The sequence below is a fragment of the Lemur catta genome, chromosome 15, assembly GCF_020740605.2.
Source record: "Lemur catta isolate mLemCat1 chromosome 15, mLemCat1.pri, whole genome shotgun sequence".
Taxonomy (NCBI): Eukaryota; Metazoa; Chordata; class Mammalia; order Primates; family Lemuridae; genus Lemur; species Lemur catta.
This window is the reverse complement of record NC_059142.1, coordinates 30776936-30804692: the sequence shown is the minus strand read 5'-3', so window position 1 is coordinate 30804692 and position 27757 is coordinate 30776936. Positions and strand designations below refer to the sequence as shown.

The 27757-nt window shown below is 40.9% G+C and overlaps 1 long non-coding RNA gene across 2 annotated transcripts; it reads left to right on the top strand.

Moving 5' to 3' along the window:
* The first annotated feature begins 8352 nt into the window (after nucleotides 1-8352).
* On the top strand, nucleotides 8353-26642 carry LOC123620228. Of its 2 annotated transcripts, XR_006728791.1 has the most exons (4): nucleotides 8353-8382; nucleotides 13267-13393; nucleotides 23348-23460; nucleotides 26056-26642. It is a non-coding gene; the product is annotated as an uncharacterized LOC123620228 (long non-coding RNA). The 2 variants fall into 2 exon arrangements; XR_006728790.1 differs by lacking the exon at nucleotides 8353-8382 and having other exon boundaries at nucleotides 13078-13393.
* Nucleotides 26643-27757: the final 1115 nt, after the last annotated feature.

Below are 27757 nucleotides of genomic sequence, written 5' to 3'. Positions count from 1 at the left end.
TGGCAATTATACAGTTATATGGACTAAGTAATATATATGCTTACGTTATTCCAATATCTTAGTAGGACTTTTTATCACACCTCCCATTGTAAGCAGACAAAAATAATTGGTAAAGATATATACCATCTGAACAACACATTTGTAAATGTGACCTAATTGTTATATAGGAACATCCTACTTAATAATTGTAAAATACACATTTCTTTCAAATACAGATGAAGTATTTATAAGACTTGACCACATCCTGGGTCATAAAATAATTTTCAACCAACATCAAAGAACTGAAATCCTATCATCTTATGAGTGGTGATTTTCTCTCCTTCTTTCTTTATTTCTTTCTTTTTTCTTCCTTCCTTCTTTCCTTCTTTCTTTCTTTATTCTTGTGCCTTTTATTTCTTTTTCTAGCCCTATTGCATTTCTTACTAAATTATCGAAAAGAAGTGGTAGAGGGCATCCTTGATGCATTTCTGATCTCAGAGGGAAAGCTTATGACTTTATAACCAGAAGAGAATTTTAATTTTTACTATTTTGTAAAAGTTATTAGCATAATGTATAACACATGCACAAAAGTGTACAAAATACAAATATGCAGCTCAGTGAATCACCACTAAGAAAACACTTGTGTAAGCATCACACAAGAGAAATAAACCATCCTGGCATCCTTGAAGCCCTACTGTGGTCTTCCCTCCCTCCAAGGTTTTGCCTGTTTTTGAATTTTATGTAAATGAAATCACACACTATGTATCTTTTAGCTGGCTTGTTTACCTCTACATTGTAACATCTGAAATAACTAAACTGAGGGGTGTTCTTTAAAGTAACTTGTACCCTTCAAAGGTGTTGAGATCATAAAAGCCAGGGGAAAATTGAGGAATGATCCCAAATTGAAAGAAACTAAAAGAATATAACAAATAAATGTTACCCTGGATTAGCTCCTGGACATATAAGGATGCTTTTGGGACAATGGCAAAATTTGAAGGGGTTCTGTGGATTAGATGGTATTATTGTGATAATGTTAATTTCTAGATTTTGGCAATACTTCATTTATATGAAAGAATCTTCTTATTTTGAAGAAATACACACTGAAGTATTACAAAGTAATAGGGCATTATGTCTGCAACTTGCTCTCAAATGGGTTGTCTGTGTATGTGTGTGTGTGAAGGAAAGGAGAAAGAATGAAAATTATATGGAAATGTAGTAAAAGGTTAACAGTTTAGGAACCTATGTGAAGGGTATATGAGAGATCTTTGTATTAAATTATTTCAAAATAAAAAGTAACTGGGACTACAGGCATGTGCCACCATGCCTCGCTAATTTTTTTTATTGTTAATTTTTTTAGAGACGAGGGTCTTACTCTTTTGCCCAGGCTGGTCTCAAACTCCTGGACTCAAGCAATCCTCCTGCCTCAGCCTCCTAAAGCTCTTGAGATTACAGGTATGAGCCACTGACCCCCACCACCATCTTCTCTAGTAAATAGAGTTTTATTGCCATTATGCAATTACTTGTGTACAAACCCCTCTAAATTATTGATGAATCTATGACCAAAAATCTGAATTAAGCAAGTAGTTTGAATAAATGCCTTCAAATAGTGAATGCCATGAAATGAAATTTTCAGGGTAAAAACAATGTGTAGGAAGAAAAGCTCTAGCTATATTTCAAGCTCATATAGACACAGGAAAAGAGGTTTTAAGAATTAATAGCTTCATTATATATTAATGAATATATTATACTTCTAAAACTAATCAAATTAGAAGAAATTTGGGTGGCTTTGTTTAGTAAATCAAAGCACACAATGTCATAAAAGAATAGGCATTTAAGGAAAATATATCCTTACTGAAATCCAAAAGGGTAAAATATGCAATGCCCCAAATTCTACAGGATGCATGATGTTTAGATCAAAGGAACACAGAAGTGTTAAAAGGAGGCTGATTTTGGGATAAAAAAATGAATTCCTGGCTTAGAGAAGAAGTAATAAAATGGCAAAACTATCTTGTCTGTGTTATAGTGCATAGTCTTTGGAGGCAGACAAACCTGAAGAGGAATTCATGAGGTCCTTGCGATCTTTGCCAAGAAAGTAACTAGTTGTCATAAAGGTTAAGTGACAAATAGATATATTATCATATAAGTCCCCCCAAAATATGGGGGAGGGGATGGGTGTATACATACATATGAGTGCAATGCACACTGTCTAGGGGATGGACATGTTTGAAGCTCTGACTCGGGGCGGGGGGGCGGAGGCAAGGGCAATATACGTAACCTAAACTTTTGTACTCCCACAATACACTGAAATAAAAAAAATATATCACTTCCCTTTCTCTTTTTCTCCACTCATTCTTCTTCCCTCCACTTCACAGCTACATCCTCATTTTCACAGATGACAAAAAATAAAGAGATCAAGACAAGATCCTCCAAAATTACCTCAAAAGACTCCAGATAAAAAGAGCTTATTCCTCAAATCTAAAGGGACAAAGAAACCACAAAAGGTGTTCATTCCAGTGAGCGTTAGAGGCTAAGAAATACACTGATGTCCGGAGCTGCCTTATGCAGACAGTACTTTGCAAATCTGTTCCAGACCTCTGCTGAGGTTTCTGCCTCCCTCGGGGAATGCATTGCCATCATTAATGCGCACTGAATGGTGTGCTTTCTCTCCATCCAGTTGTGCACAGAAGTAGGCAGCACGCTCACCCATAGGGAGGAGGACGTGCAAAGGAGACCAGAGAAGCAGGATGCCCATGCATGTGCAGGAACCTTGCCCAGAAGATGACTTATTACATTAGGGGTGATCAAGCTTCAGAAGGAACCATGAAAACTCTCTTATGCTGTCAGGAATATGCACAGCCAAGTATGTGCTGAACTGCACTCTTCCCTTGCTTCGTGCCAAATGAGCTGATGGGCTGTGCTGCTTATTATGATTTTTTTTAAAACTCCAGGGCTCTATGGAACACATTCTTAGAATGCCAGAGACATGACAGGTCCCAGATGTATGAGCCAACCCAAGCCTGGCTGGTCTCAGAGATGAATGATACACTATCCCAGAGCCGGCCCACTGTTCCTCTCCGAATGGATTCAGGAAATGCACTGAGCACTGATGAAGCTCCCTCCCAGGGTTGTGAGAGTGTAATGAGAACACATCCGAATTCCCTCCCAGGGAGGCTGCCGAGAACCCAGGGAAGGGGGGAAGAAGTGTCTAGACAAGGGGATGACTGCGAGGGAGATAAGCTCCAGCCCTCCGGAGTTGTCAGTCAGGGATTTAGAGGGACTTAGAGAGAATGAAAGCACTCAGAGGAAATAAACCCTTCATAACCATCTTTAGGGCAGGCAGGCAGAATTAAAGGGTAAAGATCTTTGCTCTGATAGAAGAGCCCAGAAGGATTAAGCCACAACAACCTTGGTATTAAGTGTGCCAGATGCTGAGCTGAGCTCCACACGCATTATCTCATTTAATCTTCATGACGTCCCTGTGATCTGTACTACTATCGTCTCCATTTCATAGATGAGGAAACTGCAGCTTAGAGAGGTTATGCAACTAGCTCAAGACTCAACAGCAGTGAGTACTGAAACCACAACTACGTGCTGCCACTCCAGTGAAGATAATCCATTGTCTAACAAGGTGTTTAGCACACTATAAACATTCAGTAAATAATTATTAATGAAATAACTAACTCATGTTGAATAAGGCAGAATAAGGTCAGCACTGGATTAATAAAGGCCAGACACTAACCAGCTGTGTAACCTTGGGTAAGTTGCTTGATATCTCTGGGTCACATTGTCCTCATCTGAAAAGAGGAGTTGGGAGTAGATGCTCTCTGGGACATGATGAATAAGTCATGTGGTGCACCAGCATTTAAAATAAGCCATGCATCAAGTCTAAATGAGAGTCCCCACTGTCATTCTGACCCAAGCGCCAGCTATCTGAGACTGCTTCTTTCTCCCAAGAACAATGATGCGTGGAAGTGGAAGAGACACACTCCTCTTCCTCTTCCTCTGCAGAGCATCCTAGGGCTTGGTTGGAGAGGCACTCCCACTAACAGAAGGGCCCCTTAGCACAGTTGCCATTCCATTCTTGATGGCCAGATTCTCCCATCTGTCTCAGTCAAAAGCATTGTGGCCACTCCTGGTTTTAAAGACCCTCACAAAGGATTTCTCTCTTTGCTCAGCCTGATACCTGGCAATTGAAACACAGATCTTTTCCACCAAAATGATCACATAATGACAGGAAGAATCTAGTAGAAGGCGCTTAGAGCAAAACCATGATCTTGAGTGTTTTCTGACATTCCTTTTCTTTCCTTTATAAAAAAAATTCTCTTTTTTTCCTTCAAAGGCAATAAGTAAGAGTGCTTGGGCAGAACTTAGTGAACTGAAGAATTGGTTACCTTTATACCCAGTCTTACTGTACCCTGACCATACCCATATTTCACCCTTTTCTCACCATCTGCTTCCAGACCTGCTCATTCTTCTCACCTATCCAGTCTCTGTCAAAGTCTTCCTCCTCTGGGAAGACTTCCTGGAGTTCTTCAGGCAGACCTGGGCGCTATGTATAGGGATGAATTATACTTGAGGCCAGGGTCCAGGATTTCTCCCCTTTGCATTCTCGGTACCTAGCAGAGTGCCTGATGCAAGGCAGGCATTGAATATATATATTTGCCAAACAAATGTTGAAAGGCTGCTTCAAAAAAATCAAGTAAATCATTAATTATAATAGATTAAGTGAAAAATAAATTATGAGAATATACATATTTTTAATGATAGTTATTAGGGGGTCTTGCAACCAGACAATAATTATACTGATGTCCATTTTTCCTCTTTAGATGTTATAAAATATGTGACTTGAACAAGCCCTGTGAAAGTAGAAGCCAAGGACAGATAGTGTATCTGGGAGAGAGAAAGATGGATTTCCTGAAAATCCAAATACATTTGCATCAGAGCTTACTTTGAGCCTTAACCCAGTTCCAACAAATGGATGAAAGGATCAGCTCTTCCCTCAACAAGTGTCTGTGAGAGACAGGGCTGCCCATCACTGCCCTAGATCTGAGAGATGAAGTGAGGCCAGGGTAGAGTTACATGCCCCAGTTGGAAGGAGACAGTTCAGTTTGGAAGAGTGGAGTTTCAGTTATAAAGTGATTCTTGTTGAAAATGCATCTAGACAAGGAATTAAATTCAGCATGTCACACTCTCCTCTGACATTGGTCAGTTCTGTGGCTCTATTCAGACAAGACTGCTCCTTTGAAGAACAGATGCCAAAGAGAAAATATAAGACTCTCCCACATCCCACACAGGCAGTGTGATCAGTGGAAAGAGTGACTGTAATTCCATTAAACCTGGGTTGGAATCCTAGCCTTGTGCCTTAGTAGCTCTCTTTGACCTTAGTCATGCCACTCACCCCTCTGAGCATCATCTTCCTCTTCAGAAGAGTGGAGAAAATAACATTTATCATATATTATTGAAAGTAGGCATTCAATAAGTGTAACTCTCTTTCCCTCCAGGCAACAGGCCACTAGAGAAAAAGAACTGTTAGGGAAACTTCCTAAACTAGAAAGAAACTGGCAATATTTCCAACTGGGGACATTTTACTGTTGGGATAAATTTGTTTTATTTATTTGAGACAGAGTGTTGCTCTGTCACCCCGGCTAGAGTGCTATGGCATCGGCCTAGCTCACAGCAACCTCAAACTCCTGGGCTCCAGTGATCCTCCTGCCTCAGCCTCCCAAGTAGCTGGGCCTACAGGCACGCACCACCATGCCGGACTAACTTTTTCTATTTTTTAGTAGAGATGGGGTCTTGCTCTTGCTCAGGCTGGTCTTGAACTCCTGACCTCAAGTGATCCTCCCGCCTCAGCCTTCCAGAGTGCTAGGATTACAGGCGTGAGCCACCACACCCAGCTATCGCAGTGAAATTCGTTTTAGAAAGGAAGAGTGAAGGTAGGAATTCTCAAAAATTGGAATCTCCTTCAAATCACTCACTTTAATTCTATAAATTTTTATGGAACACCACTATGTGACAGGCATGGATCTGAGCCCTGAGGATATGGGGAGGGATGGAACAGACAATCCCTGTCCTCAGAGAGCTCACAAGCTATCAGGAAAGACATTCATCAAACGTCTGCATGTGTGATGAGCATTTTGAAAGGGTGCCAGGAGAGTGTATGGGAGCACAAGGCCTAATCTATACATGGAGAATGGCCCTATCTGAGGGAGCTCCATTGATGCTTCGATAGAATGAATGGAGATAAAAATGGTAAGTTTGCCTTTTCCTCCACCACTCAAATTCCACAGCTATTTCTTGCATTCCTACTATGTGCCACCCCCCAAAGAGTCAGAGATTAAAAAGAAAGTATGAAGGGTCTCTGCTCTCTCAAGGCCTCAGATCCTGCAGAAGAAGAAAACGAATGGCATAGATGCCAAATAATATCATAACTAAATGGTTTTGGAAACACAGGAGGGAAGGGTGGGTCTGCTCCTAAAGGAGATATAAAAGCATGCCAAGGAGGAGATCCAGCACTGTGGTTTGGGTGGCAATTTCCGTGCTGCCCCCTGAGCTTTTTACACTGTGAATGTAAGCGATGCCTGCAGTGCCAGCTGGTATTGTTAACAACTCGAGGCATTAATGTAATACAGTGATGCCCTCGGAAAATAAATAGAGCTGATAAAGAAATTAACGTGTTCAAAAATAAATGCATCATCTGCTGACTTACTCACATCACCTTCACACACGGTGGGGTTTAGTCAGAGCCAGAAAGAAAGAATATAGCAGTAAAGTTAAACTCACAAGTGATCTCCAGGGAAAAAGTCAACGTCCCCTTCCTGAATTCATGTACTAAATGACTAGGGATCTTCCATTCCCAGGGCCCTTCCCAGTTTTTGAAGTACCTTCATATTCAGATTTTATTGATTCTTCCTCAAAAGTCCTAAAAACAAGGAGTGCAGATCTTTTATTCCCACTATACAGATGAGGGAGCTGAGACTCGGGAGGGATGGGTTATCTCTAGAGTCACATTGCTGGAATGCAGTCAAGGGAATATTCTAATAGAATCCGAGTCTGCTGATCTTATACTCCAGGGCAGTGCTTCTCAAACACTAACGTGCACATGAGACACCTGGGAGCCAAATTGCAGAATCAGTTTCATGAATCTGAGGGGGGACCTGCGATTCTGCATTTCCAGCTGGCTGTGTGATGCTGAGTGGAGAAAAGTCATTCTTCACAATGAAAAGTGACCACAGTCTGTGTTTCCCAGAAGAAATCATTTCAAATGGTTATGGCAATGGCTAATCCTTCTTGCTTTTTCAAAATACCAAATAGTGGTCCGTCAGCAACATTTCCCTAAGCAATACCTATTTCCCTTTGGCACTTCTGGGGCCATGGAAGTCTTCAGTTATCATTCATCTGCCTAAGTTCTCTCTCTTGTCTGTCTCTGTCTCTGATTCTCTAACTCTTTCTATCACTCTCTGTCTCGTGCGGGACCACCAAACCAAGTCCTTCAATTTACAGTAAGTTGAGGTTCTCCAAAACCAACAACCAATTCTCTGATTCTCCAGACACCAACTCTGGATACCCAACAATTGGATTCAGTTGTGACACTAATGACTCAGAGTTAGTGCAGACCCCACAGCTTCAGGGCTCAGTCCCACAAGGCTGCCCCGAACTTCAGATGCCAGTCACAAGCCCAGGACCCCTGTCCTTCTGGCTGACGGATCACAGATTGTGGGTTTCCACAGCCCCCTCCTCATGTTTGGTAACTTGCTAGAAGAGCTCGCAGAACTCAGGAAAGTGCTTTATTTACTCTTACCGATTTATTATAAAGCATACAACTCAGGAATTGCTAAATGGAAGAGATGAACAGGGCAAGGGGCTATGTTATATGCTTTCTTTTGTGCATTATGTAATTTAATCATCCGCCAAACCAAAAGAAATAGGTGCTGTTGAATCCAATAAGGAATATTCTCTCTGAGTTCTGAATCAATTGGTAAAAAGATCAAGGAACCAAACATATTATCCCCGGTACTGATAAAATGTAGGTTGGAGGAGACAGCATATATTTTCTGATGAATGGCTTTCCCACCACGCCCCAGAAGTAAATAAATTCACACAGGTATCCCTGGACCACAGAAGACCTCCCAAAGGAAAGGCAATCCTCTGTAACTGTGGTCCCCAACCCCTGGGCCACAGACCAGAGCCAGTTTGGCCTGTTAGGAACCAGCCTTCACAGCAGGAGGTGAGTAGCGGGCCAGCAAGCAAAGCTTCATCTGTATTTACAGCCGCTCCACATTGCTGCCATCACTGCCTGAGCTCCGCCTCCTGTCAGATCAGTCACTGTCTCCCATCACTCCCAGCTGGGACCATCTAGTTGCAGGAAAATAAGCTCAGTGCTCCCACTGATTCTGCATTATGGTGAGTAGTATAATTATTTCATTATATATTACAATATAATAATAATATAAAGTGCACAATAAATGTAATGAGCTTGAATCATCCCAAAATTATCCCCCCACCCACCTCCCTTCCATGGAAAAATTGTCTTCCATGAAACTGGTCCCTGGTGCCAAAAAGGTTGGGGACTGCTGCGCTATAAAGTGTATGGCATGAAACAACAGAGAAGTAGACCTACTTCATGTGGGCAACTTAGTTGCAAGAAGAAGGAGAGGAAGAATTGAGCATGCATAATTTGTTCTTCCTAAATTTAAATTTACCCATCAAGCCAGTTACTTCACCCTACCCACACACACACCCACTTTCAAGGTGTAATAAGTAAAGTAAAAGGGGGGAAAGAGACTAGGGCTCTTACACTAATTGAGTTCCTTCTGCATGGAAGGAAATACCTGAAGAGGGGAAGCTTTCCAAGAGGTCTGATCAGCCCCTACATTAATAATCATAACTAGGTTCCAGGAATTTGCCGAATACTTTACATGGATTACCTCCTTTAATGCTTACAATCGCCTTTTGAAATATCTACTATTAGTATACCTATTTTACAGATGAAGATTTTCAGGCTTAGAGAGGTTAACTAACTTCCCAGGGGACCCAGCTAGTATATGGTGAAGCCAGGATTCAAACCCAAACATGCATAGACCCTCAATTCCATGTCTTATATCTCAGAACACGATGAACCTCTCTGAATTAACTTCTCTCTGTGTCAGAGAGAAGTTAATTCACTCAGACACAGAGAGTCTCTGACACAGAGAGAAGTTAATTCACTCAGATAATAATTGGTAGAGCCAGATTTCAAAACTGAAGTCAGATCTCTGACTCCAAATACCATGTATTAATACTTAACCACTATACAAATCTAAGAAAAATTTGCCCACAGACGCTCAGAAAGAGAAACATGAATTTAGCCTGGAGCACTCACAAAAACTACATGGAGGGCTGGTGTTTTCAGCTGGATATTTGCAGATGGGCGGGATGTATTTTGAGGAAGATTTTCCAGTCTGAGTGACTAGGATGAATCCTAGACTGATGAGCAGGAAGTGAGCTTAGAAAACACTGGGTCCCTGAGGAAGATGAGGAAACAGAGATCTGGGAGGTGGGGAGAGAAGTGGTGAGATGACCAGATTAGATGGAAGGACCACGTGCAAGGGAATCAGAAATAAAAGTGAATAGATGAAATGAACCCAATTATGGAGATTTTGTAGCAGGCAAAAAAAGTTTGGGTTGTAGGATTCTTGAATACAGTTTAAGAGAGAACAACCTGCCACAGAACTTGCCAGCGATTCTCATCATGGTTTGGAGAAGGAAGAGCCAAGATGCACGAAACCCAATGAGAACCCGGGTAGAGACCACAATCCACAGCGGAGGTGATGACGGCCTGAACTAGGCGGTGAAATACAGGGGAAAGGAAGTGGCGAATCTGAGAAGCCATCTGCAATTTGGTGAGATGAATGGCTTCAGGGATGTAGAGGAGAGAAGTGAAAAATAACACCAGTTTCTAAACTAAGGGACTTGAAAATATCACTTGGAAAAATTGGAGAATTAGAAATTTGCCTTTGGAACCCTCCGTCATTTCCTTCCTGGGCCTCCTCCCCTCTCTCTCCTGATGTCAGGTGAGGACCTAATTAACCCCCACAGCGAAGTGTGCATGGCAGGCAAGGGCTAAGGCGTGGCCACTCTCAGGGGAAAAAGCATTGACATTTAAGAGAAAATATTTTTTTAATCATCCCAATTAGAGAAATCTAGGCACAGGCAGCCAACAGAGGAGGAACGGGGAGGGCAGGGGAGGCCTTCTGCACTTGGGAAACGATGCCACGCCAAGGCTTCTGAGCACCGTGCGTGAGTGCCTGCATGCGTTCCCAGCCACAGCCTGCGAGGCGGACACCGTCATCCTCCTTCTAGGGGTGAGGAACAAGGCACAGAAAGGCCACACAACTTGCCCCGAATCACACAGTCCAAAACTGACAGAGAGGCTGGCTCTGAGATTAGCCCTGATGACAGAATGAGAAGCTGGGACAATGTGAAAACACCATTGTGTCAGCACTTTTAAAACTTTTTTTTAAATAATGGAAATTCTTATTTTTTTTATTCCAAGTTAAATCTTATTATACATACATATATACAAAAACTATTCTGGTTCAAGGGAACAGAGTAGGAGTGAGGAATCTGCAGTGCCTCCTACTTGGCCTGTCCCATGTCCCGCGTTGCTGCCTCCAGAGCACCTACACGGCTCCATGGCACCAGTCTGAACATGATCAGAGTGCAAAGTGCAAAGCAGCGAATACTCGCCCCTCCTGCCCTCTGTTAATGGCTAGATTAGAAAATGCTGTGGGGTCTCCCACCTTCTTCCTTTAACTAAATTCACTTTACTGATGCAGGCAGAGGGTGCACGTGTCATCCATCATAGGTTCAGGCAGGTCAGAGGGCAAGAGAACAAAAGCTAAGTGGCTTCACCGTACATGAACTCTGTCCATACATGAACTCTGTCCAGTGGAGAAACATGAGGCTTTCACTGTTAAAATCCACTTTTCATGTCGCTAGTTGAGAGGGGTAGAAGGAGCATGTGTTGCAGAACCTCAAGGGCACCGTTCACATAGAATATAATTTGAACAATGCGCTTTGGATCAAAGAGCCAGGCATATATTCACAATATGTCATGAGCTGTACAGCCCGAGTATCAATCAATCAAAACAAAACCTAGACATTAAGGACTCATACCTGTGCATGCCACCTTAATATTGAAATATTAATCAGGAAGGAACTAGGGAAGTGTGGTGATCAGGTTGAAATGGTCACGTTAAAGCAATGAATGAGAAAAGTTAAAATCTAATGGAAAGCACATGAGTATAGCTCAGACCACCTTATGGGTCACCAGTCAGCCCATACATTAGTCCAATGGGCAGGGTCCAAACCAGCCAGTGTCCACATGGATATGTGGAAGGAGCGCCCTGCCTTCGGTGGGACTGCGGAGTCAGGGGTATCCTGAAACTTCGTCTTTGCAGTTCGCCTTCATGTATCCAGAACCACTTTAAAGCCCAGTTCAAAAGCCTCTTCACCTCCAAGACTTCTCTGCTTATCCTAAATGGTACCATTGTTTCCGGTCTATATAAGTCCTCATAGCAGTTTGTATGTCTTTTATTGTATTTCCCCCTTTTACCCTGAACTGTCCTTTTTTAATGCACATCTCCTCTTTGCTGTATTAGACTGTAAATTTCCTAAGGACACGGAGTCTGTCTTACTTATCCCTGTGTCCCAGTGGTTCTCAACTAGCAGAGAATGTTGGTTGTTACACTGTGGGGGAGGGGAAAAGGGTGCCACTGGCATCTAGTGGGTACAGCCCAAGAATGCTGCTCACCACTCCACAGCTCACAGGACAGCCCACCCTCCCCGATATCCTGTGTGTACAAAATGGCAACAGTGCCGTGCCAAGGTTGAGGACTCCTGCAGTATCCCTAGTGTTTGATACACAGTAGGTGATCAATAAACGTTTTGTTCAGTGACCAAAACGGATGAATGGATAGTTTGCATTTTCTTAACTATTTTATCTCTCATTTGAATCCCCTCAGTATGGGTTGGCTCAGGACAGAAGATCAGTCACAATGACCTGTTTTGTCAGATGGTACACAGTTCATCTGTGTTTTTCTCCCCTGCAATGGCTCTCCATTGCCTGTAGATCTAAGTGCATACTTTTCAGGATGGCAGACAAGTCCCTCTGTGACCAATCCCTGCCTACCGTTACCATTCCCTGCCACACACCTCATACTGCAGCCAGCTCCACAAAATTATATTCTGCCTACAATACACAGAATATTATTTAGAATTCTCATAGCTTTGCAAAACATTCTCCCCTTGCCTAGAATTTTCTATCCAAGCCTACACTGTATTGACTTATTGAACTTCCATTCACCCAGTTGAATGTGTCTATATTATTTTTATGTATTCCCTTATTCACCATAGAGAATTGATCAGGTGTTCTTTTGTCATATTCTCTTGTGTCCACTGCTCCTGTATAGAATTTTTGTGACATTATGTTGCAACTGTTTACCCATCTGTCCCCCACAACTAGATTGTGAGCTACATATCTCCCCAGAATCTATCGCCATTCCTGACACATAGGAAGTACTCAGAAATTGTTTGATGAATGAATAAATAAATGAAGAATAAATGAATATATGTTCTAAGAATAGCTCACCTGGTACCAAATAGACTAAATGACAATTCTCTGAGTTTTGAGGTGTAAACCCACAGATGTTGGACAAATCAGTTGGATCTGCAGAATGACATATACATAACCAAGTCATGCTAATGTTATGATAAAGAGCACGCATACATTCCAGCGTGTTTCTAATGAATCCAGCCAACATTTGAATAAAAGTTAAATTCTCTTTATTTATGGTTCTTAATATAATAAGCTAGATCCGTAGACCTGTGGAAGGCAAACTAAGATGCTACAGCCCAGTGGTTTTTAAATCGGGCTGCAAATTAAAATCACCTGTAAAACTATTAAGACATTAAAACAATTAGGCATCTTAGAATACCTGAGGGGATGGGAGGAGAGGCACGATTTAAAAAAAAAAAAAAAAACCTCCCCAGGTGATTCTAATGTGCAGACAAGACGGAGAACCACTCTGTGGACCTTCTGTGGGGACTCAGCATAGAGAGAGAAGCCTCCAAAGTCTTAAGTGGACATAGGAAATATGATTCCCCTCAAAATGAAAAGTGGCCCATGGAAATTTCCAGCTTTACATAGAATGGGAAGGAGAGTGAGACAGTTCCCCACAATAGGAACTGAGCCTATAGCTTCCACCAGAGAACCTACAGTGGGAAGGTTGTCCTGATTTCTTTCAGAGATCCAGGCTGAGACAGTGAGGAGCGTTGTGGGGAAGCACCGAGGCCGGCTGGATTTGGAAATGCAAAACCATTGATTTCCCTCCTCACTCCCAGCTCCTCCCTCAGTATCGGAAATATGTGATGGGTGAGTGGGTCGTGACTGTTCCTATACACCACATTGATCTAATGAGAGAGAGCTTAAAATGTTTTTTAAAAAGTTTTGTTTTGATGAGAGATTCTTAACGAGGGGTGCATGTCAAAATAATCAAGAAAGAAATTTGAAATTAAAATTTCTCTGGAGATAGAATCCAGGTTTTTTATTTGTTTATAGTAAATTCCATGAGTGATTCTCATGGTTGACTCCTGGTTAAATATAACTACTTTCAATAAAGTGGCATCTGATGTAAAATTGATTCACCAATTCACCAAACTTAAAAGCAAATAAGAAAGATCAGCACCATTTTCTCAATGTCCAGAATTCCTGCTTTGGAATGGTTCATTTCCAAAGGCATTTATTCCTAAATAAAGAGTATTACTTGGAGACTGTGGCCCATGCCTCCATCCAGGACACGAACTGCAAGTAGGCAATGTTCTGTTAATCATGCCAGCATCTGTTCTGCGTTTTCAACTGGAAAGCAAGTAGTTCCCATCTAACTCTACCAATTCACTCTTCGGAGTACTATAACGGCTATGACAGAGTCTTTCCATGCCAATGGGTTGGGTTGGCCTTTTGTAATTACTAAGATTGATTTACAGAAATATTTAATAAAAGTCTCTCAAGGAAGAAAAGGACTTTGAAATGCTTGGGGATGGGAGCATGGCGCATGCAGCTAGCATCACGTCCATGCCAGTGGCCATTTGCCATGCTGTTTTAGGTCTACATCTGCTGCTGGTTAGCAAAAATTCCATTCACAGCTGTCCAGATGAATCAAATGTCCAATTAGCATTTTTTGCTCAGTGACAGGATTCTGCCCAGAACAAAAATTTTAAAACAGAAAGCACAACAGAACAGAGTTTTTATTCATATTCTTGCTGAAAACAGTACTCTGTGAATTCTTGAACGTTTTAGAAAAAAAAAATGATAGGAAGCTATCAAAGTCCTCCAACAATGTGTTTTTTCCCCTAGATGCAGTTAAGTTCAAAGAATTTCAGTTCATTATATGCAGGCTTTCCTGATGAAAAGCCTCGATCTGTTCTTTCCTGTTTCTCAATTCTAAAAGACCATCAACATCATAAGCTTGCCATCCACTACAAATGGAGTGACCTTCTGTGAATAAAACCATCTCCTGTTTTCAATTTAAACTTCTAATGTGACAGGAAAATGAACTCAGCCTAATCTTCAGATTTCCCTGAGTAGTGATAATCAGAATTTATTTTATACTTATATGCTCAAGTATGTTGAGGTACTCAGCAAAATAACTAGAATTCTAACTCAAAAAGACTCACAGTAGAATAGCCCAAGAAGCAATTTGTGTTCCTCCACTGTTCAAAACTTATCCAATGGTTTTCCATTTCACATAGAATAAAATTGCCAAGGTCCTGCATGACCTAGCCTCTAGCTATGTCCCCACACTCAACTTGTGCCTCTCTCCCCTTGGCTCATATGTACTAGAGACACTGGGCTAATTTCAGTTCTCTCTCTCAGTAAGTCAATTTCTTCTCCACCCCAGGGCCTTGGCATATGCTGCTTCTCCTGAATACCGTCCTTATTCCCATCCTTTAGAGCTTTACTTCTTCTGATAATCCTTCAGTCAACTCTATCTCACCCCACCTTCCTCCTGTTGTAAAGCCTTTCTAATTCCCTTTATTATTTCTTTTGTAGCATTACCACAGTTAATAATTTATATTTTTATTTGTGTTGATGTTTTTTGCCTTTATCTTCCAGTAAGAGGAAAGCTCCAGAAAGGCAGACCTTAGTTACTCTTGTTCACTGTAGTACCTCCACTGCCTAACAAAGTGCTTTTTACGTAATAGCATCTCAATAAATATGAGATATCTACAAGAATTGCTAAATGAAAGCTATATTAATTCACAATGTGATCATACTATGCTTTGCAATGGAACAGACATCATTCTCTTCTTAGTCACAGCTGATGAAACTATCTTACGAGGTCTTCCCTAGATGAGACCTTTATCTGTAAAAAGGAAGTAGAAACATTCAAGGGGACTTAAATCCCATAATAATAACAACTACCATTTGTATTGCACTTTATAACTCACAAAGCACTTCATAGTACTTTTACCCGTAGTATCTTCTGTACAGTATAGAAAAAAACCCCTAAGTACAGAGTTTCCGTACCTTCTTCATTGCCCAAGATCACAAATTAATAAGGGACAGAAGTAGGACTCAAACTCCAGTTGACAGGTGCCTAATTTACTGGTCTTTCCCCCCCACACACACCCACTGCCCCATCATGCCTCATTATTCCTCCTGTCTTGCAGTCAAGTTACTCCTGCCAAAGTCTGGAGATGATTTTCAGAGGATTCTACCCTGAAGGAGAAATGCAGTTTGATTTTGGATTTGATTGAATGTACAGCTAAATTAACTTGCTGGAGAAAATCCATTTTCAGTGTACAATTTTTAACAATTAACAAACAATGCATATGTCAAAAACAAAACAAAACCACTAAAAAATAACCAGAAGAGGTGAAGCAAACAGAGGACACCCTCTCTCTCTAACCCCAGTGGGAGTCCATTGCTGCTCATTTTATTAAGGAGGGGTGCAGAGAAGAGATGCACCCCTATTTTTTTTTCTTTCTCTGGAAGCAGTTTTACACATGCTTTGCTTAATGGAAGTTTCCCATGGTCAAAATTATGTTCCATTCACTGTCATTTCCCCATGCCAAAGTTGATTTTTTGACAAGCTTCACTGTTAACGCTGCAGCCCAGATGTTTCCATGGCAGCGTGTAAGCTGTGGCTGCAGAAACAGCCTCCCCTCCCCAGTCACACTGGTATTTAAAATGATAATTGAAAGAGCAATTTTTAAACTCGGCTAAGCTTTTATTATTTTTTTTACATAATGATTGTACTGTTTTAGTTTAAATACTAAACGTCCAGTTTAAATTATTATTTTATTATTATGTTATGTTCAAACAATAAAGATTAAAATTAAGAAAGGGAAGGGAAGAAAGAAGCAGAGAGGAGAAGAAGGGGGGAAGCAGGGGATGGAGGGGAGGGCAGGGAAGGAAAGGAAAGGAGAGAGAAAAGGAGAGGGGTGGAGAGCAAAAAGAGGAGCTATGTTCCAAGGTACCAACGTATTGTGTTGTATTATTAATAAAAATAAATCTAAAGATCCAATTTCTTTTTCAATATTAAGATACTTAGTAATTACAGCATTTCTCATTCCCATCAGCTTCCAATTCTCTTCTCAGCATGCCTAGGAAATTTGAACGTGTTCCAGGAAAGAAGTCTAATCAAGATGTATCTGCTAAGGTCATAGCGAAGGAAACGTTCACAGAAAAGACAGGGAAGACCAAGATAAGTCTCACTAGGAGATCTGCTCAATCTGTATTTGCATCCTCAGCAGTTTTTATTTCGTGTTTAAATGTTTGAGCAGAGAGCCAAGCTCCAAGAGCAACAACCCAGCAATGCTGAGCGTGCACAAACACAGTTGACTGTTGTCACCAAATGCAACTTGCAACAAACTTAATCTGAAGCATATTTCATCATGTTCAGAGCTCTTATTATGTTGCAGGGCGATTAGCATAAATGGTAAACAAGTCACAGAAAGGATGGAATCACATTTACATGGTGAAATCAAAATGTTCCTCCTGTTCCTGTGTCCTTCATTTTTTAGTAGCATTTGTATTAGTATCAGTAATTTATATTTAACTTGTTCGACATAATCAAGACACATAGATATGGGACCATGCACACACACATATGAAAATGGTGCCACAGTTAACTCAAAAGCGAGGGTGCCGTATGCCCCATGCCCAAATCCTCGTCTCCACCGTGGGTCAAATTTCTACTCCTCTCCCATCGACTCAGCCCTTTCCACAGTCTGCTCTGTGGTCTCTCAATTTGGGGGAATATCTGATTTGTATATATACATTCTTGCCCCCAGGTCTGATCTCTTAGGTGCCTAAGGGTCCAGGAGAAAAGCAGAGGAAATCTAAATAGGTATTGAGTATGGGCACTTGTGGCAGGTGCTTATATATGGATGATACTTAATTTTGTAAAAGCCTAGCCAGTATGACATTGCATATACTTTTATAAACAGAGAAGCTGACGTTTAAAAGGTGACTTGCTCAGGGTGACAAAGGTAGTAAGTGTGAAACTGGCCAGGAATTCAGACTGCATATTCTATGCTCTTTCTATGCTAACACAAAAAAAGCTCTTTAAGGTGGGGTTGCAGGTAGCCCTTGCTGTTTAGGCTGAAAGGGTTTAACAGGCATTGTTTACTTCTGATCAACATCTTAACCTTTGGGATCCTACCCTTCCTGTACTCTATGTGTTCCATTGGAGACGGTAATTATTGATCCTTCTCTAATCATACCCTCTTCTCCCCCAAGAGCTGCGTACATGCTTCAAAGTTGTCCGGTCTTGGTACTGCATCCCTCTACCAAATCCAAATAGTCTGGGGCATGGGAAGAAGAGCCAAGCAAGGTCAATCAGCATTCGTCTCTGGAAAATGCCTAGTGGACTACGTGAAAAAGCTTCATCTTTCTACTGAGTTTGCTAACTAGAGCAATATAATTCTAGAGCTGCTGGAAGTTGTATTTCCTGGCTGCAGGAAGGAGCTCATCTGCTGTAGTGGAGAATAAGGCAGGAAGACCAGATGGCATGCTCTTTTACTTCTTTATGCTTTTGCACATATGGGTCTCTATGCCTAGAACACCTGTTTTGCTTTTCCCTCCAAAAAAAGAAAATATAACTCCTAATCTCATCTCAGGTTTCATTTCCTTAAGGAGCTGTGTCCTCTTTCCCCACGTTGAGTTCAATGTCCCTGCCCTGTACTCAGCATCTCATGCTTCTCCCTAGAATTGAAATTATCACACAGTATTGCAATTACTGTCTGCTGTCTTTCCCATCCTCTACATGATGAGCTCCTCACAGAGAGTGAATATGTTGTGGTTATCATTGCATTCACCTCATTTAAGAAAGTAACAGGTACATAATGGATTTTTAGTGTTTGTAGAATGGATGGATGGTAGGGGATCTAAGGTGAGTTTGAAAAATGTTTCTCAAATTCCAGAAGCTATTGAGAATTATCCTACACAAACAAATAGAGGAAAATTTAGCTTCAAAATTCCTGAAATTCTGAATTCTTTAAAATTCTCATGAGTAAAACTAGAGCCATTGAAAATTACAAACAGGTACATTTTAGCACAATAGAAGGAATGAATTTTTATCAGTCATACGCATCCCAAAATGAAACTGATTGTTTCACAAGCTGACTAAAGGTGTTCAAAAGAAGGCTGCTATAGTATATGTTTTAGAATTTTGGTGATGTTATTGCATTATCTTCTGGCTTCCATTATTTCTATTAAGAAGTTGGCCATCACCCTTTGTTGCACCTTTGAAGGTAATCTTTAATTTACTTCCTTTAACTGGTTTTAGGATTTCCTCTTTGTCTTTGGTTTTTATTAGTTTTACTGTGTTCTGAATAGATGTAGTTTTCTTTGTTACTTGTTATTATAGGAGTTTATAGCCCTTCTTGAAAATGTGACTTGATTTTTGGGGTCATTTTGGAAAATCTCAGACAATATCTTTTCAGATATGCTTCTGCTCCATTTTCTCTTTTCTTCCTTTTTTGGACTCCAGATGCACGTATGGTAGACCTTTTCATCACGTCCCTCCATTCGCCTATTTTTAATTCTGTTCTCTTCTTGTATTATTCTGGATATTCTTCTGCCCTATCTTCCAATTCACTAATTGTCTCTTTAGCTCAACTCTATGGACTTCCTTTTCTCCAGATTCTTGCTCCTTCAAGTATTCACTGTTTTGGTATCACTTCAGTGTCTTCACAATTATACACACAAACGTTTATATATATATATAAAATCTTCAAAAAGATATCTATCCATATCTATATATACATATACATCTATATTTTTTGCTGTCTTGGTAGTTTTCCAATACTTTCAAACAGATTTTGAAATGTATATAATATATGTGTCCAGCCTTTCTAGTAGTTCTTAGCAGGAGGGTTTGACTAAAACAAGTTAGTTTACCACTGCCAGAAATGAAATTCAGCTAAAGTGTTTGTATGAGAGGTTGGAGATAAACTGGATAAGTCTTTAATTTATCTGGAAGAGTAAATGCAAGAGAATAGCCAAGGAAATGTTGTTTAATTGGAAAGAATCTGTCTTTACACTAAAACATTTTAGTAATAAAACTGTATGGTGCTGATACAAGAATACATAGATCCATATAATAGAAAGAAATCAGGAAATGTTAGTTATACTATGTGTTTATTATAGTACTTGTATTATATATAAAGGAGATATTTTCCATCATATAAAATGAATGTTAGATGAATTAAAGATCTAGGTTGGGCGCGGTGGCTCACGCCTGTAATCCTAGCCCTCTGGGAGGCCGAGGCGGGTGGATCGCTCGAGGTCAGGAGTAGACCAGCCTGAGCGAGACCCTGTTTCTACTAAAAATAGAAATAAATTATCTGGACAACTAAAAATATATATAGAAAAAATTAGCCCGGCATGGTGGCACATGCCTGTAGTCCCAGCTACTCGGGAGGCTGAGGCAGTAGGATCGCTTAGGCCCAGGAGTTTGAGGTTGCTGTGAGCTAGGCTGACGCCACAGCACTCACTCTAGCCCGGGCAACAAAGTGAGACTTTGTCTCAAAAAAAAAAAAAAAGATCTAAAGACTCAAACAATAATAATATTGAAGTAGAAAAATCTTTCCTAGGTTAGCACACAAAGTAAAAGAAAATGACAGGTTTGTCTGCATTAAATAAAACTTTTATAGGGTAAAAGATACTGTAAGGAATATTAAAGGTGAAAGTAAATAACAGTGGGAAAGATAAGAATAGCAGACATATATATTTGTGTGTGTAAATGTGTGTATGTGTGTGTACATACATATATATATAGATAGATAGATGAGAGGTACAGAGAGCTAGAAATACGGACAGAGAAAGAACCCTAGCATAAATCAATAAAAAGATAAAAATATAAACCATTCAATAGAAAAGTGGAGCAAGGTAAAAAGACAATTTACATAAAAGGAACTAAAAATAGCCAATAAACTTATTCAAAAATGCTCAACTTCACTGTGTTAAAAAATCTGAAAAACAAAATAATAAGAATTTTTAATCTTTGGGATTAACAACTATTTATATACATTTTTGGCAAGGGTGTTATGAGATACAAGCTCTTATATACTCTTGGTGGGAAGGTAAATTGGCTCAAATTTTATAGAGAGCAATTTGACAATATTTATCAAACTTCAAAATATACATCTACCATTTCACTTCTAGGAGTTTCTCCTACAAAAATATTGGCACTCGGGTAAAAAGAAATATATCGAGGCTTTATTTCTAATAGTGTAAAATTGCAAATTACCTAAATGTCCCTAAGTAAAGGATGGTTAGCTAAATGTTTGTGAGTACATTAAATAGCATACTGTATATCTATTAAAAAGTACAAGGCAGGTCTATACTTATTATCATATACTATGTATTGATTAATGAGAAAAGTAAGTTGTAAAAATCTTATAGTATAATGTCTTTGAAAAACCTCTACTGCTGTGAATTATTATATATATATTATGTATGTGTATCTTTTTATGTGTGGAGGGGGCTTATGGAGTGAGCTGAACTCAGTAACCAGCAGAAAACGGCTGTATGTTGCTTTCTATGTCTCCACCGCCACTACGTTCATATGATACTATATCAGGCAGATCCCAAAGCTTCTTTTCTGATCACTGGCAGATATTAAGAAATCTAGCCAGCCTAAATCAAAACTTCAATTTCACATCCAATTTAAAACTTTCCCCTTCTTGCCAGGACAGGCGTAGTCATAGTTTGTAGAAACACAGCGGATGGGGAAGGAATGTCTTTTCTTTCACTTTTCCTTCCTTTCCACCCACCCTTACCGATGACTCGAACAGGGTCAAGTCATGAAAGAGGACATTGCAGAGGAAAAGAGCCAAATGTCTTATCTGACTAGTGCTATGATAATCCCGGTATCCTGTGCATACCCTTAGACAGGCATCTTAATTCTGGCTCTTTCCTGAAGGCATATTTGTGAGTTCTTCGGAAACCTTGATTGGAACCTTCCACGTGACCCAGGGGAGTCATTCTTCACCTGTTCTTCTGCAACTTCTCACAGTAGTTCACCCTATAACCTCAGAATTCTGGGGTCTCTGCATCCGAATAAGCCACTCTTTAAGGGCAGGCTTCCCTCAAGATGGCTCAGGTCCAGTGATTCTCCATGCACAAAGCTCACACATATTTCCCCACCATGTACAACTTGCCAAACTGCTGACCCTCTCCAGGCCATGCTATCCCAGGCAGCCCTAGCCAGCCTCCTGCCCTTGGACTTCTCCTGGAAGAAAACAGTCACCATTCACTACATCCCAAACTCCCACAGGCACACCTGAGGTTCCCCCTGGGAACCCTCCAGCCTCATGCCGCCTCAGTGCCCTGACCGAGAGGGGCGTAGAACACACCAGCGCAGTGGGCATTCAACCCGGGAATAGAGCATCCGTGTCCTCCCTCACAGGCAGGGACCATTCGCGTAGGGAGCCTCCTTACTGGCCCTGAAAAAGAGGAGGAGGAGCACCAAAGACCTCTCCACTCCTACAAATTCCCTTCAAATAATCTTGTTTCAAAGCAATTTCTAGTCCACTTTTACATAGGTTGTTAGTGGTGATGTCACTGGTCTCTTTTCTCTTTGTTTTAGTAAATCTCATGGTGTGTATTTTGTGCCTCTCTTTAGAATATGGGGGCCCTTATCACCTACTGCCTTCAGTGTTAGTGCATTAGCTGAAAATCTAAAATGATAGGAAATCTCCGATTTAGCACCCTGTCACATTTATACCACACACACTCCCTCATGTACACACACACATGTGCTTGTATATATGGATTGTTGAGTGGGACAAGGCCTAGGATGCCCATAAGCTGTTAAAACTATGATCTCTGCTGTAGAATTGGGGAGCAGTGTGAAGGGCGACTTTCACTTTTCACTCTCTGTTATTTCTGTATTGTTGAATTTGCTTAAAAGCATGCAAATTCTTTTGTAATTAAGAAAACAATAAAATAGCAATGGTAGTAATAATAATAAAATATTGATAATAGCTAGTGTTTTTAAGTCTCAAAGTGTGAGGCTGTGCTAGATGCTTTATTAACATAATCTGTTTGAATCCTCTCCACTGCTCCAAAATTATATCCTTTTGATAGATGAGGAAACTGAAATTCTTTGGTCAGGTTGGCCAAAGTTCTAATCTGTGCTGGGCTTAGAAACCAGTGCAGTCTGCCTCTAGAAACCCACACCGATTCTTCCAGTATGTTCTAATCCTTCGTGACACTTGGGTGATAGGCAGAGAAACACTGAGTGGTGTTGACTCGACAGGTGGGCTGGGAACTGCCGCTTTGCCTCTGTCGCACCCAGCACAGTGTCCTGCGTAGATGCTGATAAGGTGCTCAGTAAATGCTTGTTGGATGGATTGAGAGATCATATAACTTAGCATTCAAACCAGGACACTTCTGACAGTGAAAGGGGCTTCTACCCACGGTTATGCAGGTACAACGTGTGAAAATCAGGACTGCTCTGGGCAAAGAAGTTGGTACGGATACTCCGGTGGTAGGAGAAAGGAAAGAAGAAGAGGGAATGGGAGGAGAGAGAAGAGGGAAGAATATACCCATGCTGTTTCATGATCCTGCAAATCTTTTGAGTAGTGCATCAAGCTTGCTCCTACATAATTAAGGGCAAGAAGATAAAAAATGAAACAGACCCAGAAAAGGTGCTATATCTGTGTAAACGAGTTTCACTTATTGTAAGTTAGAACTTTAAAGTCTTATATTACAGAGGGGGAGGGATGGAAAGCAATCAGGATGGAAGAGAAGGCTGAAAGAGGAGTCTGAAGGTTTTGAAGGAAAATAATCCTGTTTATTTTCAACTCTTGACAGGCACATGGTAACCATGTTAGGAGACCCAGTGATGCATGGAAGAACAAAAGCCCTAGGAACAAATTCTTGCCAACAATTCGTCTGGGCTGGGAAGAGAGCTGGGAGAAGATCAGGTCTGCTCTGTCGGGGACTGTGCTGGAAGCGGCTCAGCGGCAGCAGAGATGTCATCTCCTGCCCAGGCCTAGCAGAGGCTCATCTGCTCCTGCCCTCTGGGCTGAGAGAGGAGCAGAGCCTGGGGGAAGGGCCAGAGCTGAGTCGTCAGATTAAAGCCTTGGACAAGTGGTGCCTCACTTTCCCCATCTGTCCATTTGGGATGAAAATAGCGTATAGCAGGCACACACATCCCTTGCCATGACCCATTGTCTTTAAACAACAGTCCATCTGTTCTGAGCAAAGAACAAGCTGCCTAGGACCCCTGCTCAACTAGTTGATGCTGTTTCACATCTGATGTTGATGCCATGGACAGCAAAGGACTTCACATGTTGTCCTGCAGGTCACACCACGGGCCGAAAGATGGCTTCGGCTTGCTGAGAACGTGGCCTCCATCCCACCATTTACCCCACCTCTTCCAAGAGGATTTCCCTCTTGGGATCAGGCATAGGCTCTTCATTCTGGTGGGTTCAGAGCTTCACCAAGAGGCAGACTGTATGTACAGTATACAGACAGGCATCCCTGGTGGTGGGGAGGTTCACAAAACAAGTTAGGGAGTGTGTGTGCACGCGTGTGAGTGTGCACACAGGTATGTTTATGTCTATGTGTGCATGTATCTCTAGTGGGAGGGAAAGGAGGGAGATGAAAAGGACTGAGGCCACTGGGGAACCACGGATTATCTCCTAAGCATGCTAACTCCCTGCCTCTGGAAGATTCAATGGTTCTCAACATTCAGAACTCAGAAAAGAACTGAATCATGGACACACTGTATTATAAATCTAAGGGGTTTTTTTTAATGGCATTTTATGTTATTAAACCTTAATGAGAAAAGCCTGAGCAGAAGAGGACGATAGCTTATTAAGCTCATTTTTTGCTCCATTTTTCTTTTTCTAAAGAGATTCAGATTCAAAGCCTGCACAACAAAGAAGTGCTCATTCCCCTTTATGGAATAATATGTTTGTTTTGTTTACTTTAAATTGGGCTTAAATTAGACCTCAGAGGGAGGGAATTCATTAAAATCCTGATCTGTGATATTGGCAAGTTGCCATCTGAAAGGGCTGTATTACTTCTCTTGATAGAGTTCAAAAGAGAAATAACAAATGCCAAAAATAAGATGATGGCTTGACTCAGTGTGCCAATTTACAATGTTTTCATCAGATCACAAAGAAAGATAAAGAGATTGCTTCTTGATACGTAGATTTTTTTCCCCACTTAAAATGCACATAGACATTGTATATACTTATGTGTATTTCCTTTTTTTCTTACAGTGTCTCACTCTGTCGCCCAGGCTGCAGTGCAGTGACACGATCATAGCTCACCGCAGCCTTGAACTGGGCTCAAGGGATCCTCCCACCTCAGCCTCCCAAAGTGCTGGGATTACAGGCCTGAGCCATCTCACCCACCCTCCTTCTAATATTTTTTAATGAGTATACACACATGCAAACCCATGAACACACATGTATGTTGTAAAAATGATATGATTAATGATACATTATGCATAAATATGTATCCTGCTGTTTTCCACTTAATCTTATATTGTTGACATTGCTTCTGCCATTGAGTATTATTTGAAAACAAGATTTTTTTTTATTTTAATGGCTATATATTATCCCATCATAGGTTAGGCAGAAATCATCATTAATTCAAGTGTTCTCTATCATTGTCTGTCGAGATGATGTCCAATTAATCACCATGTTAAGTAATGTATGAGAAGTAACCATTGTTTAAATATAAATTTGGGACTCTTTAAACTCTAAGAAATGGAATTTTTACATTCAACTAGGTGTTCATTTTAAAGCTTTTAGAGCTCTTTATCGTGAAATACCCCCACCCTATGAAATTTGTCACTGTGTGACTTTCACTGGAGGAGATGCAGGCCTCACTCCACCCTCACCAGCCTGGAGCATCATTCGTGTCAATCATGCCAATTTATGGGTGTGTCCTTTGCACATTTTTATATCTGTGTTAATTAGAATTTTTTCTTTTTAATGTAAGACAATTAGCCCATCATTTTGTTTGTTTGTTTGCAGAAGTGTTTTCCAGTTTGTCATACACCTTTTAATTTCCTTTTTGGCACTGGTGAAAAACTACTTACATTTTTAGGTAGTTGGATATAATGATCTTTTTCTTGTGACCTCTCCCGTTGTTTTTGTGCTGAGAAATCCTCATGCATCTCTAATTAGTTCACGATCTGCCATTGCATTCTTCTAGTTTAAATTTTTTTTTTTTTTACATCTAACTACATGAAATTCACCTCCTGGGAAGTGTAAAATAAGAATCTAACTTGAATTTTTCAAATATGTAATTACTTCAATATTAGTTTTGAATATTCCCTTTGCTATTGTTTGTAAGTTTTCTTGCATTGTACATTTAATTCACTTACCATCCCACAGCTTTCCACTCTGTTCCACTTATTCCCCTATTGCTTTTTGCAGCTTACCTAAAAATCAAAGTATTTGAGTAATTTGTTTTATATCTGATGGTTCACATCCATTGTAATATTTTTTTCCTATATTTTCTTAACTGTTTATTCTGTTTATTCCTGTTTATTCTTTCAGATGAAATTCAGAATCAATTGGACAAGCTCCCTACCAATGTAATGTCCTGCTGAAATCATGTTGAACCTAAAGACTCGTTTAGGAAATGCTGTTTTCTATACCTTAGTACCTGGGAGCATTGATTTCTAAAGCAAGACTTCAGACCTACTGTTTGCTATTTTCAAGTTATGTGACCCTGGGAAAATGACTTGGTCCTGCCTGGCTTCAGTTTCCTTTGCTGGACTATCAACTCCATCAAGGCAAGGTTGTGGTGTCTCTCCAGTGTGGCAAAAAATGGCACTCGATCAAATATATACATGTTAAGAGTGAGTAAAGTATTTAAAGAATCCATTGACAATCCATCCAGAAATATTATGAGGATAATAATTCTTAGGTTATAGATCATGAGAGCTAAAAATTCTAAATGCCTAGCATAGCGGCTGATTCATGTCTGATGTTCAATTTATCGTTATTATTGGCATTACTATATTCATGATATTTAGTCTTCTTATTTGGCAATATGAAATGTCTCTCAATTTATTCAAATTCCTTTTATATATCTCAAGTACCTTTCTGTCATTGATACCATACAATTCTGCTTATGCTTATTCCTGGGTATTTGGCATGCTGTTTAAAAAAAGAAAAGATTTTCCTTATATGTCATTGTCTGTTTGTTAAAATGGCTGAAATCCTAAAACCACAGGTGTCAACTACTCCTCTATTCCAAAGTGAGATGAACTTCACCTTCCAGGACTAGAAAGGAGGCAACTGAAAATCATTTGTATGATGTTTATCCTTTTACCCTCTCAAGCACCTACGAGGGTTAAAATGGAGAGGTGGGGAGAGTTTGGAAATTAGAGACTTTTTAGGAGAGCAGCGTGCTCCTGTTCCCCTCCGCCTCCCTCCTACACACAACACACGTGTGCCACGGGGAAGAGGGTAGGATGCTTTTTTTCTACTCAAGTTGAGAGAAAGTGGCTCCACTGGGCCCTCTCAGAGAACCGGCTGTGTGTGCCCTGGAGCTGGGGACACAGCGGTGTGGAATCTGACTCGTGCCTGAGGCATCTAAAGGAGGAGGGGACCAAGCAGCCTTGGGCGGAGAGTAGAGCGCTGTGGTTGGGAAGAAACTGCCTCCCACCAACAGCAGATCTAAGAAACCTGTTTCTCCCGAGCCGGGTAAGAAGCAGGGAGGCTCTCTGGCCGCACAGGAAGACGTGATCAGAAAGAAGCTGGAGGCGGGCGGCCTAACACTGAGGCACTGGGGGAAGAGTTGGGCTGAAGGTTTGGGAGTACATCCGCCTTCTCAGGAAACCGGAAATGAGGGAGACTTCTCAGTGTGGGGTCTCTGCAAAGAACCACGAAGTATGCCAAGAGACAGTCCCCTTGAAGTGACAATGCACGATATCAATCAAGTAAGACATTTCCTGTCCCCTGGCCTCTCCTCCTTTCTCCTCCCCCCGCCCCTTGCCCGTTTTGACTCTGGAAGGGCCAGCAAGGCACTAGCAAGGGGTGTAGGAAATATGAGCTCGAAGCTGGAAGATGGGGGCTTTAACTTCGGTTGAAGTTTGGACTTTGAACTGAACTGAGAATGTTTAGAGATCTAAAGCGACCTGATGATTTTTTAGTTATCTCAGAGAGGTCTGAAACGTCATAGGGCCCATCCTAAAATGTATCCAAAAGGATAAGGAAGAATGTGCCTTCCAGAATGAGTAGGTAGAGGCAG